General features: G+C 41.4%; 1 pseudogene; it reads left to right on the top strand.

Annotated features, from left to right (window-relative positions):
• Positions 1 to 16,079, top strand: part of LOC109917600 — a 58,590-nt pseudogene that overhangs the window by 38,059 nt on the left and 4,452 nt on the right.

Here is a 16,079-nt window from a genome sequence, read left to right as displayed (position 1 = left end):
GACAACAAGGTGCAGGGCTGGATGAACACAGCAGGCCAAGCAGCATCATAGGAGCAGAGAGGCTGACGTTTCGGGCCTAGACCCTTCATCAGAAAAGGGGGAGGGGAAGGGGGTTTTGAAATAAATAGGGAGAGAGTGGGAGGCGGATAGAAGAGGGATAGAGGAGAGGATAGGTGGAGAGGAAACAAACAGGTCGAAGAGGCGGGGATGGGGCCAGGAAAGGTGAGTGTAGGTAGGGAGTTAGGAAGGGGATAGGTCAGTCCAGGGAGGACGGACAGGTCAAGGGGGCGGGATGAGGTTGGTCGGTAGGAGATGGAGGTGCGGCTTGGGGTGGGAGGAGGGGATAGGTGGGAGGAAGAACAGGTTAGGGAGGCAGGGACGAGTTGGACTGGTTTTGGGATGCGGTGGGGGGAGGGGAGATTTTGAAACTTGTGAAATCCACATTGATACCATTGGGCTGCAGGGTTCCCAAGCGGAATATGAGTTGCCGTTCCTGCAACCTTCGGGTGGCATCGTTGTGGCACTGCAGGAGGCCCAGGATGGACATGTCGTCTGAGGAATGGGAGGGGGAGTTGAAATGGTTCGCGACTGGGAGGTGCAGTTGTTTGTTGCGAACCGAGCGTAAGTGTTCTGCAAAGCGGTCCCCGAGTCTGATATCAGTCTGATTGGCCACCAACGAACAGAGATTTCTGTGTGACAGAGAGGACATGTTCTGAAGGGAAATCTTTCTTTCTGTCATACTGATATATCGATTTGCTCACTGCTTCTGAAAATTCTTGCTTTCAGAGTTCTCAAGAGTCTTGAGTGAGGAAACATTTAAACCCGGCAGTACTACTTGAAGAGTTCTCTCTTATTTTAACAATTTATTCAGTATCTCCTATTGGTTATAATTGCCAGTGAGATTTAACTAATGACAGCTGCCTCTCTCTGACTTGATTAGATTTGATTTGATTTATTATTGTCACATGTACCAAGATATAGTGAAAAGTATTGTTTTGCATGCTGTCCAGACACATCATACATTAAATAAGTATGTCAGTATAATAGATCAGAATGCAATATATAATGTTTCAGCTACAGAGAAGGTGCAGAGAAAGATCAACTCCAGTGTAGGAGAGATCCGTTCATAAGTCTGATAACAGCGGGGAAGAAGCTGGTTGTGAATCTGTTGGTATGTGTTTTCAAATTTTTCTATCTCTTGCCCAATGGAAGAGGTTCACATAAATATACCAGATACATCCTAATTCTTAAAATCTCTGTACCCAACTCATCAAATTCCTTGATCATTTTTAACACATCCATTAGATCACTTTTAAACCATCTAAACTTAATCAAATACAAGCTAAATTGTTGCAAGAAGTCCAGTTGCCCCATCTCAAAGCTGACAGCATCTCATGCCATCTTTTATGCTTTTACCAAGTGGCAAGGTGGGTTTCTTGCTAGGCAGCAACATATTATTGATTCAGGGGCTTTATAGCTCATTAAACGTATGGTTAACATTATAAAACCTCGGCAATATTCAGCTTTCTATCTTACTAGATACACCAAGCAAGTATGATGTCAAGAAATCTCAATATGACAATCAGAGCGGGTACCTGATGACTTCAGTTCTCTGCTGGCTGTGAGGGGCCTGCGGGTTGCCTGGCACAAAACAGCATTTCAGGACACGACACACGGACACCAGCCACATTTGTCCTCATCCACGGACATAGCAGCCGACATCGCCTAGCCCCTAACGACCATCATGATAACCTCTCTGCGACCTGCCCACAGGATACTGGTCTACGTTGCAGGACACATCAGCAACCAGCAATGAAACACTGCGGCAGCATGGACACTTTGCTTTATGGCAGGTACCCAGCACACGGATTGGGGCAGACTGCATGTCAGGACTGCTCACATACTGTCTTAGCACTCACTCCACTTGACTCCTACCTGCATGCTCACAAAATCCATCCCCTGACATGCCTCACGTAGTTTGCACATTGATACTCCAACCAGACCCTCGCTATCAGCGAGGCTCTCACATTGAGCTGATCTTTTGTGCAGAAACACATCCACGCTACTTGTCAGTAGGGATTGGTCTGCCTGGGCTTGGAGAGCAGTGGAGTGGGGACTGGGCAATGGTCAGTCCTGTAGAATGAGCATTAGCAGTTAGGGAATCACATCTCGTTAGTCAGAGAGCTGTAAACACAGCAGTCACGTCAGGTCTAGCCAGGCAGGTCCAAGGGATCCTTACTGAAAGCAGTCAGAGATTCCAGGTCAGAGTTAAACAGAACTCTCATGGAAACTTAAATTTGGTTAAAGATTTGTTCGAGAACCGATTGTTCCAATAATGTAAATTCTATAAAGGCACAAAGATGAATGAATATGAATGGGGAGACCACTGAGGAGAAGTGGTGGTGACGTAGTGGTAATGTCACTGGACTAGTAATCCATGGCCCCAAACTAGTTTTCTGGGATTATGGGTGTGAATCGCTATGGCAGATGGTGACATTTGGATTCAATAAAAACCTTGCCCAGTGGTTACCATGTCACTATGTCATCTGGCTCACTAAAGTCCTTTGGGGAAGCAAACCGGCATCCTTACATGGTTTACATGTAACTCCAGACCACAGCAACGTAGTTGACTCTTATCGGGCCCTGAGCAATTAGGGTTGGTAAAAAAATGCAGACATCCAGTGATGGCTGCATTCCATGAACAAATTTGAAAAAAGAAACACAACACTCTAGATGTTTAAAACACAGCAGTTTAGGTATTGAAGTTGAAAAATGTAATCTATATAATAACAGTGTGTAATTTTTTTCTACAGAAGTCAACCAGAATGCAGAATTTCACTGTTCTACATTAAACAGGGGACAAAATGGAACTTGACTAATTATTTTTGCAGAATTGAACTTACTTGAGAACTTTTGACTTTTCTCTTCTGATCTCGGTGTGGTCAGATCTATCAATGACAATGATACTACCACCTTATGACAATGATACTACCATCTTATGACAATACTCATGAAATATCCTTTCAATTAGGATTTGTTCATTCAACACTCAAGAGTACTTCATTGCTTGCACTAAACTTTACAGTTTTCCCGAAGACTTTTTGAATCTGATGGATCTTACCTATTCACAAACATTAATATTGTAGACATTTGGCAGTGCAATGCCATTTTTTTTGGGTGCTAGTGGCAGGAATAATAAGCAGGCACTTTTGTGTATATGTTTCCAATTGGAGATGTGTTGCCCAGTATATTGGGATTGGTAGAAAAAGGAATACAGTGACCATGTTTGAAACAACATTCCATACCTTTGCTTCGACGAATATGAACACCAATACCTATTTAAGGCCTCCACCAATAAATATGGCCAATGCTGGATAAATTCAATAACACCAGAACTTGGATTATTTCAAAAAGGTAAGTTTTTGAAAGTATCTGAATGTGGAACTATTAAGGAAGAGAAGTAGTTCCCTGATCTCCAGTTCTCTGTCCAACTTTTGGGCCCCCTACCTGCCCATTAATCTCTTGTCTCCTGCCCTCAGTGAGCTGAGGGTCACTGTGATGTTAGCAATGGTCCAAACTTCATTTATTCTTTGCTGACTGCTCTTACTATGCCATTTGTTGTAAATCAGAGACAAGTATTAAAATTAATGGACCTTAGGCCTCAACATTCATGTAGAGGAGTTCAAACATGATAGCTCTGAATTTTCAGACACAAGTTATAAATATAAACTTATAGTTCAATACTGCCTGAATCATGTTATCAGATATGTTTTCTATGCCATGTCTAAACATTCCACCCAATCTGCATAAATGAAAAAAATATGAAGGTGATTAACCTTTTTTATCCCTTGATAACTATCATGGGATTGAAAGAAAATAATGAAAAGAAATGCATCATTTTGAGAAAAACCTAGTCTGACAACATGTAGAAGTTCAATGTTTTACTGTGATTTGGGAACCTAATAATTTTTTTCATCTTGTGTCATGTTGCATTGATGCAATGAATGATTACATTCATTTTGACAATCTGGAATTGAGTTTTAATAAAGCAATTAAGGGATTATATTGAAAATTATATTTGTCTGCATATAATTATACTTATAATTACTAATGGAAATACCACCTCTTGTTGACCATGCAAAAGCAATTTACCTTAACTATAATGGGAATGCCCAACTATGACCTTTGCCTGGTCTGAAATCAAGGCAAATTTACATTTTTGTACTTCAGAGCACTTCCAGGCCCAGCATGTATTCAATGTCATCTTCCTTTCAAGATTACGTATATTTGTAATGAATGAGAAGCTAATAATTTTGGCACAACTGGTCCCCAGGCAAGGGTGCCAAATTCATTATGATTCAGGACAGGATTCCCCAAATCATTTAACTCTGAGGTGAAGAGGAAGAAACTCGCTCCACTTCTTTATTCAAGCAAGCTCATCTCAGTTGATTCACAATGAGCATATCTTAACATAAGGAATCATTTCTCCCTTTAATACCTTCCCCAGTTTCCCAGAATGGCCTCTATCTGCACTGTTGGGATTCTCTGAAGTAACTTCTTAGATTATAGAACCCCTACAGTGTGAAAACAGGCCATTTGGCAACAAGTCCACACCACCCTTCCAAAGAGCATCCCACCCAGACCCATTCCTCTACCCCTGCATTTCCCATGTATAACCTGGGCACTATAGGAAATTTAGCATGGCTAATCCACCTAGCCTGCACATCTTTGGACTGTGGGAGGAAACACAGACACAGTGAGAATATGCAAACTCCACACAGACAGTCACCCCAAGGCTGGAATCAAACCCAGGTCCCTGGCGCTGTGAGGCAGCAGTGCTAACCACTGAGCCATCATGCCACCCCTAATGAGAACTATGAAGTTCTTATGTATTTGTTTCAAAAGGTGCAAATTGTACCAGGTTTTCTTGGGTTAAGAAAATAATGTGTTTATTAGTTACCAAAATGTAAGGAAAAGTCATAAAATGCAATACACATACTCACAGACTATAAATAAGAAGGGAGGAAACATATTACAGAAAAAAAGTTATATGAATCACTAAATAAAAACCAAAAGAAATGTGGATGCTGTAAATCAGGAACAAAAACAGAAGTTGCCAGGAAAGCTCAGCAGGTCTGGCAGCATCAGTGAAGAAAAAAAATCAAGGTTAACGTTTCGGGCTCGGTAACCCTTCTTCAGAACAGAGTCACTGGACCCGAAACATTAACACTGATTTCTGCTTCACAGATACTGCCAGACCTGCTGAGCTTTTTCAGTAACTTCCGTTTTTGTTGTATGAATCACTCTTTGGTCTGACTTTATTTGACTAGACAGTGAAACACTGCAGCCATTAAGTTGAATAGTTAGGGTTATGGTTAGTTGAATGGTTACGTTAGCATTGTCTTCATCAGTAGAACTGTTGGGGATCCTTGGTTCTGCAAGTTAGCTAAAGGGAGTTGTCCTGTTTCCTTTTTGGCAGTGAATTTGTTGACGTGCAACTTACTTCCAGCAACCAGTGACAGAGCGAGGACATATTCCTTACCTGTACTATCAGGAAGGAGAGATCCCACCTACAGTGAGACACAGCCTGAGTGAATGTATAATTCATGGATTTTGGAGGCAACATGGGAATAGAACTGGTAAATCTTTCTTTCCTTTCTCCGTTTTAAAATGTTACAATTCAGTCGTCTTGTGAAAAGGTTAACAAGGGAAAGTTATCAGTCAGGCAATCACCTCAAGACTGAACAGGGCCTCAATAGGTATTAATTACAATTGAAGCTTAACAAATGTGAGTCATCTTGACTCATGTCAGCTCTATTTAAGAAAAGGCCTGTTGAAAGTGTAAGCTGTGCATGGTCAGGAAGGAGAGATCACATCTGGAGTGGGACACAGCCAGAGTGATTATATAATCCAGGGATTTTGAAGGCAATGTGGGAAATTGGTGCAGAGGGGATGAGGTGCCTTTTGTTTATTTTTGGCTCATTTTTTAAAACAGGAAAAGTTAAGCCCAGGATGAGGGGCCCATCGGAAAACTGTGACATCAAAAGTAAACCACTAGTTCATTGGTTAATGATAACAACTAATTTAACTATCAGGCACAGCTGATAAGGGAACAAATTGAGAAAGAGGGCAGTCAATGCAGGAGCAAGGCTGTTGTACGTAAATACACACAGCATACGATAAAAGCGAAATGAACTTGTAGCTCAGATTGAAATTGCCAGGTACGGTGTTGTGGGTATCACAGTCATGTGGCTACAAGGAGATCAGGGCTGGGAATTGAATTGAATCATTTACTGTCACGTGTATTCAATGTTAAAATACAGGGAAAATTGTGTACCTTTGCTATAAATACATGGTGCCATTCACATTAATTTAGAATAGGATTAAAAAGAGCCCAACTTTCCTTTCCACTACCACAGTCCCACTCTGGGCTTTCCAGCCCCCTGCCATGCCTCAAGGATATATGTCCTATTGAAAGGACAGGCAGATGGGGAGGGGAGTGGGATTTCCTTATTAGCATGAAACTAAATGAAATTAAATCAATCGCAAAATGTGATATAGAGTCAGAAGGTGGAGAATGTGTGTGGGTAGATTTGAAAAAACAGCAAAGGAAATAGAGTCTGCTGGAATCAACACCATGTGGAACTGGAGGAACACTGAAGGTCAGGCAGCATCAGAGGAGTAGGAAAGTTGACATTTCAGGTTGGGACCCTTCTTCAGAGCTAAGATAGAATTCACTTTGCAGTTTGAGAGGGAGAAGCTGGAATCAGATATAATGATATTACAATTGAGTAAAGGTAACTACAAAGACATGATGGAGGATCTGGCCAGAGCTGATTGGAAGGGGAAGACAGTGAAATGACAATGGCGGGAGTTTCCGGGGTTATTTGGGAAGCAAAGTAGAAATTCATCCCAAGGAAGAAGAAACAAAATAAGGGGGGGGATGAGGCAACCATGGCTGATAAGGGAAGTTAGGGACAGCATAAAAGCAAAAGAAAAGGCATACCATGTGGTGAAGATTAGTGGGAAGCCTTTAAAAATCAGCAAAAGATAACTAAAATATGCAATAAGGGGAGAGAAGATGAAATAGGAGACTAAGTTAGTTAGTAATATAAAAGAAGATTGCAAGATTTTCTTTAGATATATAAAAGGTAAGATGGAGGCAAGAGTGGACATTGGACTGGAAAGTGAGGCTGGAGAAATAGTAATGGGGAACAAAGAAATGGTGGAGGAACTGATTAGGTACTTTGCATCAGTCTTCATAGTGGACACCAGCGATATAACAGAACTTCAAGAGAGTCAGGGGCAGAGGAGAGTGTGGTGACTGTCACTAAGGAGAAGGTGCCGGGGAAGCTGAAAGGTCTAAAGGTGGATAATTGACACAGAGCAGATGGATTACGCCTCAGAGCTCTAAAGGAGATAGCTGAGGCCATTGTGGAAGCATTAGTGGTGATCTTTCGGGAATCCCTGGAGTCAAGAAGGATCCCTGAGGACTGGAAAATGGTTAATGTGACACCCCAATTTAGAAGTGAGGGAGGCAGAAGACAGGAACCTATAGGCTGCTTAACCTGACTTTGGTTGTTGGTTAGATTTTAAAGTACATTATTAAGGATGAGTTTGCAGAGTACTTAGAAGTACCTGGTAAAATGTGGCTGAATCAGCACAAATTTGCCAAGGGAAGGTCATGCCTGATAAATCTGTTAGAATTCTTTTGAGGAGGTAACAAGTTAGATAAAGGAGAGCCAGTGTATGTGATCTATTTAGATTTCCAGAAGGCCTTTCACAAGGTGCCGCACAGAAGGCTGCTAAATAAGATAAGAGCCCATGATATTAGGGACAAGATACTGTCATAGATAGAGGATTGTCTGATTAGCAGTAAGCAGAGAGTACAGATAAAGAGAGCATTTTCAAGATGGAAGCTGATGACTAGTGGAGTTCCACAGCCATCAGTATTAGGACCACAACTGTTCATGTTATACATTCATGATCTGGACAAAGAAACTAAGGGCATTGTTGCTATGTTTGCAGATGACACAAAGATATGTGGAGGGACAGGTAGTGTTGAGGAAGCAGGTAGACTGCAGAAGGATTTGAACAGGCTAGGAGAGTGGGCAAAGAACTGGCAGATGGAATACAATGTGAGAAAGAGTGAGGTTATGCACTTTGGTAGGAAGGATAAAGGTATAGACTATTTTTTAAATGGGGGAAGGCTTCTGAAATATGAAGCATAAATGGACTTCGGAGTTCTAGTTCAGGATTCTCTTAAGATTAATATATAGGTTCAGTTGATGGTTAGGAAGGCAAATACAATGCTAGCATTGACTTCAAGAGGGCTAGAATACAAGAGAGGAGATATAAGACTGAGTCATGAAAAAGGGTCTGTTCAGACCATATTTAGAATATAATGAGCAGTTTTGGACCCTGTATCGAAGGAAAGACGTGTTGGCATTGCAGGGGATCCAGAGGAGGTATTTCTATGATCTACAAGAATAACTCCAGGGATGAAGGATTTGTACATTTTGAGCTGTTGACACCTCTGGGTCTGTATGCAATGGAGTTTAGAAGGTTGGGGAGAGATCTGATTGAAGCTTAGAGAATACGGAGAGGCCTGGATATACTGGATGTGGAGAAGATGTTTCTACTAGTAGGAGAGACTACGACCTGAAGACACAGCCTCAAAGTGAAAGGACAACCCTTTAGAATTGAGATGAGGAGGAATCTCTTCAGCCAGAGGCTAATTAATCTGTGGAACTCATTGCTGCAGAGGGCTGTGGAAGACAAGTCATTGAGTGTTTTTAAGGCAGAAATAGATAGGTTCTTGATTAGTAAGGGGATCGAGAGTTACAAGGAGAAGGCTGGAGAATGACCTTGAGAAACATATTAGCCACAATCAAATGGCAGAGCAGATTGATGGGCTAAATGGCCTAATTCTACTCCTTTAGTTTATGATCTTTGAGTGTTCTGATGTTCACAGCTAAAGACCACACATCTTCCTTGCTGCAGTTTATTTTTAAAACCACTTGTCTTATGTATTTCTGAAAGGTGGAATTGCAAATATGTCTTTCACCCAGATGCTTTATCATACATTATATCATGTGTGCAGTTTGGAATATAAGAATATAAGAATATAAGAACTAGGAGCAGGAGTAGGCCATCCGGCCCCTCGAGCCTGCCCCGCCATTTAATAAGTTCATGGCTGATCTTTTTGAGACTCAGCTCCACTTACCCACCCACTCACCATAACCCTTAATTCCTTTACTGGTCAAAAATTTATCTAGCCTTGCCTTAAACACATTCAGCGAGGTAGCTTCAACCACTTCACTGGGCAGGGAATTCCACAGATTCACAACCCTTTGGGTGAAGAAGTTCCTCCTGACCTCAGTCCTACATCTGCTTCCCTTTATTTTGAGGCTATGCCCCCTAATCCGAGTTTCACCTGCGCGCGGAAACAATCTCCCTGCCTCCACCTTATCTATTCCCTTCATAATCTTATATGTTTCTATAAGATCTCCCCTCATTCTTCTGAATTCCAATGAGTATAATCCCATCCTACTCAGTCTCTCCTCATTATCCAATCAACTCTGGAATCAACCGAGTGAATCTCCTCTGCACCCCCTCCAGCGCTAGTATATCCCTTCTCAAGTAAGGAGACCAAAACTGCACACAGTACTCCAGGTGTGGCCTCACCAGGACCCTATACAGCTGCAGCATAGCCTCCCTGTTTTTAAACTCCATCCCTCTAGCAATGGCAGACACAATTCCATTTGCCTTTTTAATTACCTGCTGCACCTGCAATCCTACTTTTAGTGATTCATGCACAAGGACACCCAAGTCCCTCTGCACAGCAGCGTGCTGCAATTTTTTATCATTTAAAACATAGTCCGTTTTGCTGTTATTCCTACCAAAATGGATGACCTCACACTTATCAACATTGTACTCCATCTGCCAGACCTTTGCCCACTCACTTAGACTATCTGTATCCCTCTGCAGACTTTCAGTGTCTTCTGCAATATAACTCACAGAAGATGGTTTCTGCTGAAGTGGTAATCAGCCTCCATTTTTGCAACAACAGGAGATTACGGTTCAGTTTTTGGATTATATCCCTTCATTTGAAGTGCCCCTGTTTGAAGTTTCTTGACAAATTTCAATACAATGTTCTATGATCTCTCTCAGGACTGAGTACATCCACACAGCAATGTTCCAGATAGTCACTGAATTATATTCTCAGAAATTACATTCCCAGCGACATTTGCCTTGTGTGTCTTCTTTGAAAATAAATATCAAAAAAACAAAATAAACTGCCTTATTTAAAAGTTCAATACATCTGAAAGAAACTTGGAGGCAATGATCAGTTTCTAAGACAATTTGAAATCAGAACATAAGGACACAAGAACCAGGAGGAGTAGGCCATCTGGTCCTTCAAGTCTGCTGTGCCATTCAATAAGATCATGGCTGATCTTTTCATGGACTCAGCTCCACTTAACCACCCTCTCACCATAACCCTTAATTCCTTTACTATTCAAAAAGTTATCTATCTTAGCCTTAAATACATTCAATAAGGAGCCTCAACTACTTCACTGGGCAGGGAACTCCACAGATTCACAACCCTTTGGGTGAAGAAGTTCCTCCTCAATTCAGTCCTTAATCTAGTTCCCCTAATTTTGAGGTTATGCCCCCTAGTTCTAGTTTCACCCGCCAGCAGAAACAACCTCCCTGCTTCTATCTTATCTATTCCTTTCATAATTTTATATGTTTCTATAAGATTAACTCCTCATTCTTCTAAGTTCCAATGAATATAATCCTAATCTATTCAGCCTCTCCTCATAAGCCAACCCTCTCATCTCTGGAACCAGCCTAGTGAATCTCCTCTGTGCTCCCTCCAGTGCCAGTACATCCTTTCTCAAGTAGGGAGACTGAAACTGCACTCAGTACTCTAGGTGTGGCCTCACCAGCACCCTATACAGCTGTAACTTAACCTCCTTGCTTTTAAACTCAATCCCTCTAGCAAGGAAGGTTAAAATTCCATTTGCCTTCTTAATTACCTGTTTTACCTGCAAACCAACCTTCTGCAATTTATTCCTACCAAAATGGATGACTTCACATTTATCAACATTGAATTCCATCTGCCAGACCTTTGCCCACTCACTTAAACTATTTATGTCCCTCTGCTTACTTTCAGAGTCCTCTGCACACTTTGGTCTACCACTCATCTTAGTGTCATCTGCAAAATTTGACACACTGCACATGGTCCCCAACTCCAAATCATCGATGTAAATTATAAACAATTGTGGTCTCAAAACTAATCCCTGAGGCACACCACCAGTCACTATTTGCCAACCAGAAAAGCACTCATTTATCCCTACTCTTTGCTTCCTGTTAGTTTACCAATCCTCGATCCATGCTAATACATTGCCTGTAACACCGCGCACCTTTATCTTTTTTAGCAGCCTTTTCTGCGGCACCTTGTCGAATGCCTTTTGGAAATTCAGATACACCACATCTGCTGGCTCCCCATTGTCTACCACACTCGTGGTGTCTTCATAGAATTCCAGCAAATTAGTCAAGCATGACCTGCCTTTCATGAACCCATACTGTGTCTGCCCAATGGGACAATTTCTATCTAGATATCTTGCTATTTTTTCCTTAATGGTAGATTCAAGCATTTTCCCCACTACAGAAGTTAAGCTAACCAGACTATAATTCCCCATCTTTTGTCTACATCCTTTTTTGAACAGTAGCATCACATTGGTTGTTTTCCAAACAGCTGGAACTGTCTCAGAGTCCAACGAATTTTGGAAAATTACCACAAGTGCATTTGTTATTACTCCCCCCATCTCTTTTAGTACCTTCGGATGCATTCCATCAGGGCCAGGAGACGCATCTACCTTTAGCTCCATTAGCTTGCCTAAAACTACCTCTTTTATGATAATAATCTTGCTAGGTCCTCACCTACCTTAGTCTCTTTGCCATCAGTTACTGCCGAGTTCTTTGTGTCCTCCACTGTGAAGACCGATACAATATACCTGTTCAATACCTCAGGTATTTCCTCATTTCCCATTATTAAATCCCCCTTCTCATCCTGTAAAGCACCAATGTTTACCTTAGCCACTCTTTCCTTTTATATATTTTTAGAACCTTTCACTATTGATCTAGAGATTGTGAGCTATTTTAGTCTCATAATTTATCTTACTTTTCTTTATAGCCTTTTTTGTGGCTTTCTGTTGACCTTTAAAGTTTTCCCAATCTTCTAGCTTCCCACTGGTCTTTGCCAATTTGTATGCCTTATCTTTCAATTTGATAGCCTCCCTTATTTCCTTAGACATCCATGGCTGACTACCCCTTTTCTCACAGTCCTTCCTTTTCACTGGTATATATTTTTGCTGAGCTCTTTGAAAAATTGTTTTGAAAGTCCTCCACTGTCCCACCATAAAGTCTTTGCTTCCAGTTGACTTTAGCCAACTACTCCCTCATCCTATTGTAATCTCCTTTGTTTAAGCACAGGACCCTGTTATTGGATTTTATCTTCTCACTTTCCATCTGTATTCTAAATTCAACCATACTGTGATCACTCCTTCCAAGAGGATCCCTAACTATGAGATCATTAATTTTCCATGTCTCATTCCACAGAACCAGTTCTAGGATAGCTTCCTCCCTCATCAGTTCCATTACATACTTTTCAAGAAAGCTATTGCGGATACACTCAATGAACTCCTCCTCAAGGCCACCTTGACCAACCTGATTCGACCAATCGATATGTAGATTAAAATCCCCCATGATAATTGATGTACCATTTTTACAGACATTAATTACTTCTTTGTTTTTTGCCAGTCCCAAAGTGATGTTATTATTTGCTACCCTGTAGATTACACCTATCAGTGACTTTTTCTTTGCAGAATTTCTAATTTCCATCCAAATAGATTCAACCTTATTCTCCATAGAACTTATATCATCTCTCACTACAGCCCTGATGTCGTCCTTAAATACCAGAGCAACACCACCTCCCTTACTTTCCTGTCTGTCCTTCCGAATAGTCTGATATCCCTGGATATTTAATTCCCAGTTGTGACCATCCTGCAGCCATGTCTCTGAAATGGCTACCAAATCATACTCATTTGTAAAAAGTTGTGCTGATAACTCATCTACCTTGTTTCAAATGCTACAAAGCAGTTAGGCAAAGTGCCTTTATGCTAGTTTTTATACCTTCTTTTTGAATTTTAACATCTCTGTTAATAATATCTCCTGAGTGTTCCTTGCTCTTAACTTCCTTCATGGTCCTTGATATACTTAAACTCTCCTGCATAAATGTTAACCTGCTGTTTCCTTTTCTATCTACCATTATATTTCCTGTTGTTTTCCTCTTCCCTTCCCCCCATTTCACTAGTTTAAAGTCCTAGTGACCACCCTATTCATCCTTTTCACCAGAACACTGGTTCTAGATCTGTTCAGGTGGAGACCATCCCAATGGTACAGATCCCTCTTGTTCCAAAACTGATGCCAATGCCCCATGAAATAGAACTCCTCTTGCCCACACCACGCCTTTAGCCATATGTTTACCTCCCTAATTTTCTTATCCCTATGGCAATTTGCATGCGGCTTGGGTAATAATCCAGAATCTATAACCCTGAGGACCTGTTCCTTAATTTTGTTCCTAGCTCTTGATAATCCCCAAACAGGTACTCCTTCCTAATCTTGCCTATGTTGTTTGTCCCAATGTGAACCACAACAACTGGATCCTTGCCCTCCCACTCCAATATCCTTTCAAACCGGTCAGAGGTGTCCCTCACCCTGGCACTGGGCAGGCAACACACCTTCCGGAATCTCAATCCCGCTTGCAAAGGATGCTATCAATCCCCCTAATTATAGAGTCCCCTACACTTACCACTTGTCGTTTTGTTACCCCCCCTCTTGAATGGCCTCCTGTATCATGGTGCAATGGTCAGTTAGCGCATCCTCCCTACAGCCCTTTACCTTATCCTCACAGGGAGCAATTACCTCGTACCTGTTGGACAAGGTCAAGAGCTGAGGATACTCCGTTCCTGAATTCAGGATTCCCCCTAATTACCTCATTTGCAGTCACATCCTGCTGTCTCTGATCACTGACTAAATTTGATGTACTTAATCTACCAGGTGCGACCGCCTCCTGAAACAAAGCGACCAGATAACTCTCTCCTTCCCGGATGTAACACAATGTTTGAAACTCAGATTCCAGCTCACCAATCCTGAGCTGAAGTTCCTCCAGCAAATAACACTTGCTGCAGATGTAGTCACTGCAACCTGCAATGGGGTCTGCCTGTTCCCATATCATACAGCTACAACATATTACCTGCCCGGCCATCTCTACTCAGTTAATTAAGTTATTAGTTAGTTAATCTCCAGTAAGTTAATTTATTTATTAGTCCTGGAGTGTCCTTTCTAAATTTAGAGCAGATTCCTACCAGCCAATCAGGTCACAGAAGTATAGAACAATGCTGATCAGGATGGCAGTGTGGCTCAGTGGTTAGCACTGCTGCCATACAGTGCCAGGGACCCGGGTTTGAATATAGCCTTTGGTGATTCTCTGCATGGAGTTTGCACATTTTCCCCATATCTGTGTGGGTTTCCTACTGGTGCTCTGGTTTCCTCCCACAGTCCACAGATGTGCAGATTAGGTGGATTGGCCATGCAAAATTGTCCATATTATCCAAGGATGTGCAGGCTAGGCAAATTAGCCATGTGGAAATGCAGTGTTACAGGGATGGGGTAGGTCTGGAGGGATGCTCTTTGGAGGGTGGATGTAGACTTGATGGGCTGAATGGCCTGCTTCCACACAGTAGGGATTCTATCATGCCTATCAGGAGCCAATACTACAGCTCACTAACAACACATGGATTAACCTTCTTGTTTGCCTCATAGGACACCTAACTCAGGAATCAATTTTCAAAATTGGACTGAATGAATTCTGTATTTACAGCAATGTATTTACTTTCAATCAAAATAAAGTCCCTTAGAGTTTGCTTCATCACAATTTTCAAGTCTTCTCTCGAAGGCTGTGGAGATCCTGTTGAATTCTATTTAATATGTTTGTCATGAAAGCATAATTTGAATGCCAGGTTAAGAGCCTCCAAGGTAAGATTGTAAAATTCAGCAAGAGACATGGACTACAACATCTGGCCAGCATTATGATCCAATTATTCAATGGATCATATGTAAAGAACAAAATTTCCAGCACACATGGGCTCCTGATACTTTGATACACTGTTTCTTGTTATTTTATCTGTTTGTCTATTGCATGTGACTGGATTAATTTTCTTTAACTAACTTTAATACACTACAATTTGATTTTATGCAACACCTTTTAAGGGACTAAAATAACCCAAGGCACTTCAGAGTATTAGAAAACAAAGTATGCAAAATAAAGCTAGGACATAAAGAGTGATTAGGGAAAATGACTGAAATCTTAGACAAAGAGGCTGGTTTTAAGGAGTATCTTAAAAGGAGGAAAGCAAGGTAGAGAAATGTGGAAACCTAGGAAACAAGAGACAACCATCAAAGGTGAAGTCACTAAAATAATTGTGCGCAGGAGGCCTGAATTAAAGAAGCACAAATACTTTGAGTTGTGGAGCAGGAGGAGATTACGGAAAAAGGGACAGTAAGACTATGAGAATGTGGTAAGAATTTTAACATCACTTCATTGCTTGACCAGGAGCTGGTGTAGGTCAGCAAGCATGGGCAATAAATACATTGCATTTGATGTAGTTTAAGAAAGGCCAGCAGAGTTTTGAGTTACATTAAGTTTACTGACTGGAACATTGGAGAGCATTTAGGGAATGCTATGGGAATGGGATACTGAGATTGCATAATCATCCATGATTGTATCGAATGATGGTTCAGGCTTGAAGGGCTGAATGGCCTGCATTGAAATGATAAAGTCTAGACATGAGAAAAGGGACGAATGAGGATTTCTCTGCAGAAGGCTCAGAAGTGATGTCTGGCTTTGCCCTGAAAGTAGCAACAGGCAATCTTCTTTTTGGCACAAATGAGGGCAAAAGTTCATCTCATAATCAAATGTGACAATGAAGTTGCAAACAGGCAAGATTAAT

Source organism: Rhincodon typus, chromosome 1 (assembly GCF_021869965.1).
Source record: "Rhincodon typus isolate 14 chromosome 1, sRhiTyp1.1, whole genome shotgun sequence".
Lineage (NCBI taxonomy): Eukaryota > Metazoa > Chordata > Chondrichthyes > Orectolobiformes > Rhincodontidae > Rhincodon > Rhincodon typus.
The sequence above is the reverse complement of the archived record's forward strand: the minus strand, read 5'-3'. Positions and strand labels throughout refer to the sequence as shown.